A 6660-nucleotide genomic window follows, 5' to 3' on the forward strand; every position below is an offset into this window, starting at 1 on the left:
TCTCCTTATCGTTTGGTCACTGGTGGCACCACTCTTGCCATCAGGTGGAAAAGTCCTCACACCTGGGGCTAAAAACAGCAACTATGGAAATCATATGCGAACAGTAAGCCCCTACGGGCCGATGTCTAGATAACAGGGTTTCGCAATCTCTCTTCTGCTTCGGCCTACAAATCTAAAAATTCGAGATCGGAACGATTGCTCCATTCCAAACTTCAGGGGAATCTCAGTTATTGTAACCCTCGTGGCTCATTGAGTACTGAAAAGAGAGTCACATAGCAGTAGGATCTCCTATATGTCACAGATGAGGAAATTACTTAAGATCTACAGGACTAAAGCATCATCCAGGGAAAAGAGAATTCAGACCAAAAGCGGTAGTTCACTTATACCAACTAAAAAAATGAATGTTTGCTGTTGTCGGGACTTGTTTCCGTAAATTCGCAACTAACCCCAACCTAATTTGCTTACAAAAAATTTAAGGTAAAAACCAAACGTAAAAGAGCCTTAGAAGGAGTTGTTGTCGATACAGGCGTTTCAGAGTTTCGATTCCACATTGATTCATGGTTGTATTAGAGATGTAACGTTTGGTGGAAGAAATTTAATCTTAACTGTTTTGCCAATTTGGTTTAAGCATTATATCGACAGAAGTGAAGGTGCATTATCGAGTAATAATAATATTTTTCCTTTTTTACCAAACCCTTGGGATGGCCCCTCAACGTGGGCACCTGTACGTGGTGAGGGGACCTCCCAGTGACGCTGCTGGGTTTCCAGATTAGCATCACTGGGATCTAACGCCCATACCTTGGTTTCAGGGTTACATCTTTGAAATCCGGCGTGTGCAGCCGTGCGCCGCGACCCGTGGAAGCGGAAAGGGGGATCCTGGTGGTTGAGGGGCCCAGCTTCAATACACCACTTTGGCCCCTGCTTCGACAAGACGGGTGGTCCCGGACCGGCCCGATTGGGATCAATCGACGGGTGGTTTTATACTGCTAGGGTCAACTGCGTTCCAATAAGCCTCCCTCCCTATGGTCCTGGGACGGGATAAAGACTTATTGGTAACGTGGGTATGGTGTTCTAAGCGAACTCGGCGTCCCATTCGTGTACGCAGTACCTGCTAGTTCACGAGTGGGCGTCCCCTCGTAGGGCTCCGTGGTGGGTGAGGTACTTAGGCATCAGACATTTTCTCTTTACTCATATGAGTAATTTAAATCCCCTTTCTTCTGGGGCCCCAACAAGGCCCCTACCTAATCGAGAAGATGAAAAAGAAAACACCTCTGCAAAAAGAGCCAGAACTGAGGATACACCAACACCATCAGTGACACCGCTCTTCCTCATTCTCCATTCCATCGGAGAACAGTCAATTGGAAAGATGTCACCCTTCTTTATCCAGAAAGGATTAGAAGGGTTGGCAGGGTCACCAAAATCCGTTAAACGACTGCGTTCTGGCGATCTTTTAGTTGAAGCTTCCAGCACAAAACAAGCTGAAAAATTCTTAAACTCTACATCCATAGGGGGAATACCTATCACCGTAACCCCCCACAAAACTCTGAACTCTTCACGTGGTGTTATATCAGAGTGGGACCTTCTTCATGTTTCTGAAGAAGAGATCTGCTCTGAATTGAAAGACCAAGGAGTGACAGCTGTGAAAAGAATATCGATACGAAAGGATGGGAATCTCGTCCCTACCCGAGTTCTTATCCTCACGTTCAATACCCCAAGGCCTCCAAGTTCCATCAAGGCAGGCTATCTAAACTGCCCAGTGAGGATTTACATCCCAAACCCACTGAGGTGTTTTAGATGCCAAAAATACGGCCACTCACAAACATCTTGTCGTGGTAACCCTGCCTGTGCTCGATGTGGTGTTAAAGACCACGAGAGCAAGGAATGTTCAGCTTCAAAACCGATCTGTATTAATTGCCAAGGAGAGCACCCCGCCTATTCTCGAGCATGCCAGCGGTGGAAGGATGAAAAAGAAATCCAAAAACTGAAAACAGAGCTGAATATCTCCTACCCAGAGGCCAGAAAACGTATCGAACCAATAAATAGCGGGAAACCTTCCTATGCTCAGAAGGTTTCTGCCAAGTGCACTATCGGTACTCAAACTGAGATGACTATACCACCGAAAGAGTCATTCACTCCGATTGCACGCTATTTATTAAATTCACAAAAGCCCACCAAAAAAACACAATCAGTTGCCACTCCTATATCCGTACCTCCTAGTGCTCCACCACTACCAAAACCAAGTGGTAAAAAAGAGCAAAAACGTTCTGAAGAGTCACCCGTAATACCAGAAACAATGGATGTAGAGAACAAGGAGGTACAGGATGAATCAGTCTTGGAACTCTTTGCGGAGGAAGAAATGGACACGGGACATCGTCCATTCTTCCCCAAAAAAGACAAAGCCAAGACTGATAAAAGTAAGCCCTCAGCACCTCGGAAGCCGCCTGATGGACCCACCAAGCCAAAATAATGGCTAAATTCCTACAATGGAATTGTCGTGGATTCCGGCGAAATACTGATGACATCAAGGCCCTCCTGCAAAAGCACGAGCCAGTTTGCTTTTGCTTGCAGGAGACATATCTAAAGGCAAATGATGATCCCACCCTGCATAACATCACAATCTTTCGTAAGGATAGAATTGCGGATGGTCCTGCTCATGGAGGAGTGGCTATCCTTGTGGGTAATCAGACCCCAGTTCAGCCCTTGCTAATTACAACCAGCATAGAGGCTGTTGCAATTCGCCTTACAGTGGGATTTTTAATAACGGTCTGCTCTATTTATTTGCCACCTGGGACTGACATCTCCCAGGCAGACCTTGATGATCTTCTAACGCAGCTGCCTCCCCCTTTCTTACTTCTCGGGGATTTTAACGGACATAACACCTTGTGGGGTAGTGCTAACATCAACGGAAGGGGACGAGTCATAGAGCGTATGCTCAATGACAATGACCTTTCCCTTCTAAATACTGGAACAAACACCTTCTTCCATATGCCTACCCGTACTTTTTCTGCCATTGATCTCTCTATCTGCTCCCCTTCTCTACTCCCTTCACTCACCTGGGAAGTGGAGGAGAATCCATACGGAAGTGATCACTTCCCTGTGATAACCTTGTTACACAGTGGGAGACCGTGTCTTCCTTTTAGGTTACCACGGTGGAAGTTTGATCAGGCTGACTGGAATGCCTTCCAACATCAGGCAAATTTTGAACTCAGTACAGTCAGTCAGGAGCCTATCAATGACGCAGTAACGTACATCACAGAAATCATTGTCCACGCAGCTGCTACTGCTGTCCCAAAAACATCGGCCCCGGGTGCCAAGCGATTGTGACTGAGCGATTTATCTGTGCCTTATAGCGCGATTTCCAAAAAGTGATATATAGTTCTTTTGCGTTCCTCTCGTTAAGTAATCTATTTATTTTATAACTGCTCTTGCTACAAAAGTACCTGTACAGAGCAAGAAGGGCAAGCCACCTTTCTTTTTTCATATTCTTATTACTAACCCCCTACTACTTCTCGCTTGGTCACACCAGGCACTGCTCCTGCCTCCCCGTGGCGGGGCCGGAAACCTTGGCAGAAAAGCTCATCTGCCAAGGGCGAAAAGGAGCAAAGATGGAGCAAAATGATTATCCATCTTTAGAGCCGACAAGCTCTCGGCCACTTACTGAAATTGATCATGACATTTCACAACCCAAGAGGTTGAAAACAAATTCAACAACCAAAGAGTTTCCTTCCTTTTTAATTTTACATTCACTTTCAGAACAACCTCTCAGCAAATTATCTCCTTTCCTCATCCAGAAACACCTGGAGAGTATTGCAGGTTCTCCGAAGACTGTGAGAAGGCTGCAATCTGGAGACCTTCTTTTAGAAACAACAACAAGTAAACATTCAGAGAAACTCTTACAACTTTCAAATTTTGCTGGGATACCAATTAAAGTATCTCCCCATGCTACCTTAAATACATCCAAAGGTGTGATTTCTAGTTGGGATTTGTTGAACGTGACAGAGGATGAATTAACCCAAGAACTTCAGGATCAAAATGTTATTGCATCAAGAAGGATCATGACTAAAAAAGACAATAACCTTATGCCTACCAGGAATATCATTCTTACATTTAATTCCCCAAACCTACCATCAACAGTAAAAGCTGGCTATCTACTTTGTCGTGTTCGCCCGTATATACCCAATCCCTTGAGATGCTACAAGTGCCAAAAGTATGGTCACTCTCAGACAACATGTAGAGGAAACCCAGTTTGTCCAAACTGTGGATCTTCCGATCATACTCAGTCTGAATGTTTGGCGACAGAAAAGACATGTCCCAACTGTAACGGTAACCATCCTGCATATTCTAGAATTGTGAGAGATGGAAAACTGAGAAACAAATTGTTAAATATAAGGTTGAGAACAAGGTAAGCTTTCAAGAAGCAAGGAAAATAATTGCTCCTACCATGCCCAAACGTACCTATGCAAATGTTGCACAAAAACAACAAACAGTATCCACCCAAACTGAAGTTACCGTCCCCTCAAACATATCAATCTCTGACTGGGCTCGAGCTGTCCTCTCTCAGCAACAGTCCAGTAACCCCAAGCATTCAGATCAGGCAAGTAACACTCCTCTTACAATACCAGCGACATCTCCTACTCTACCGGAAGATCCAATATTAGAAATTCATGCCGAAGAAGAAGAAATGGACACTGGTCGGCCAGTTTTCCTAAAAAAAGATAAGCAAAAATTGGAACGTCATAAACCAATCACCTTCAAAAAGCAGTCAGATACATCTCAAATAATTAAACACAAATAATGGCCATCATTGTACAATGGAACTGTAGAGGCTTTCGTTACAACACAGATGATATCCATAATCTAATTAACCAGTATTCTCCAGTTGCTCTCTGTCTCCAAGAAACTTACTTAACCTCGCAAATTTCTCCATCGATAAAGAACTACTGCCTTTATCGAAGAGATCGCAATACAGCAAATACTGCCCACGGTGGTGTAGCAATCCTGATAAATTCAAAGATCCCAACAAAGCATATCGCACTTCGAACTGAAATAGAAGCTGTTGCAGTTCGTATAACTCTCCATATTGCAATAACACTAGTCTCAATCTATTTACAGCCAAACCATACTTATTCTCTAAAAGAACTTGAAGACCTCCTCATACAGATACCTCCACCTGTCTGTATATTAGGGGACTTTAATGGGCACAACCCCCTATGGGGTGCTTCTAAATTGGATACACGTGGTCGACTCATTGAAAGACTTTTAGATGCACTAAACCTCACCATACTGAATACTGGCACGCACACTCACATTCAGCTCCCAACTGGAAATACTTCAGCAATAGACCTTTCCATTTGTTCTCCAGTACTGGTCCCGACCATAGAGTGGTATGTTATAAACGACCCCATGGGCAGTGATCACTTCCCAATCGTATGCAAGGTATTGATAGCACAGACTCCTTTAACTAAACCCTGCAGGAAATGGAAATTTACAAGAGCAAACTGGGCAAAATTTAAGTCATCAATCTCTTTCGATGAGAAAAAAATCCGTTTCCATCATATTGATGATGTGACAGACTACATCACGTCGCATCTCTTAAACGTGGCTAAAGATACAATACCATTATCAAACCCACCGGGTCGAAAGCACTATAATTATTGGTGGAATGAGGAATGCACCAAAGCAAAAAAAGCAAAAAATAAAGCGTGGAATTTGTTTCGGCGTTATCCAATCACAGCCAATCTGATAAATTATAAGAAAGTAAGGGCAAAAGCACGTTTCATACAGAGGCAAGCCAAAAAAGAATCCTGGGCTCGCTTTGCATCAACAATTAACAGAAATACTGACAGCAAATTAATCTGGAAAAAAATTAGACAGCTTTCTGGCAAGTTTCCAACCATACCCTCTCCAGTCCTCTCATGGAATGGGCGAGATTTAACTAGTCCCTCGGATATAGCTAACGCTTTGGGCAATACTTTTGCTGAGATCTCGGCAACATCAGCTTATACTACATCTTTCCAACGAATTAAAAACAGTCGAGAACGGTATTCTATTAACTTCCAAACTGCCCCCATTCTGCCATATAACAAACCTCTACAATATCCTGAATTATTGCATGCCATTAAAACAGCTCGTAATGGTGCCGCCGGACCAGATGGGATCTATTATATCATGCTGCAACATCTTGGTGACAAGGCTTTGCGCCTCCTCCTGGTCTTTTACAACCGTATTTTTTTAGAAAAAACTTATCCAGCTTCTTGGCACCACTCTATTGTTTTGGCGTTCCTGAAGCCTGGAAAAGATCCAACCAAGCCCCATAACTACAGACCTATATCTCTGTCAAGCTGCCTCAGCAAAATCCTTGAAAAAATTGTCCACAATAGACTCGTCTGGATCATAGAATCACAACATCTCATGAGCAATAGTCAGCATGGCTTTCGACAAAACAGATCATGCTTAGATCTCATGATCAAGGCTGAATTTGCCATTCGCAATGCGTTCGTTAAACACGAGCATCTGGTTATGGTTACTATAGATATACAGAAAGCCTTTGACACCACCTGGCGACATGGCATACTTTATTCTCTCGGTCTACGCGGAAACCTTCCCATATTTGTACAGAACTTCCTATACACTAGATCGTTTCAAGTAAAATACCAAAAT

The sequence above is a fragment of the Mastigoproctus giganteus genome, chromosome 10 (genome assembly GCF_048544385.1).
Source record: "Mastigoproctus giganteus isolate SK-2022 chromosome 10, ASM4854438v1, whole genome shotgun sequence".
Classification (NCBI taxonomy): domain Eukaryota; kingdom Metazoa; phylum Arthropoda; class Arachnida; order Uropygi; family Thelyphonidae; genus Mastigoproctus; species Mastigoproctus giganteus.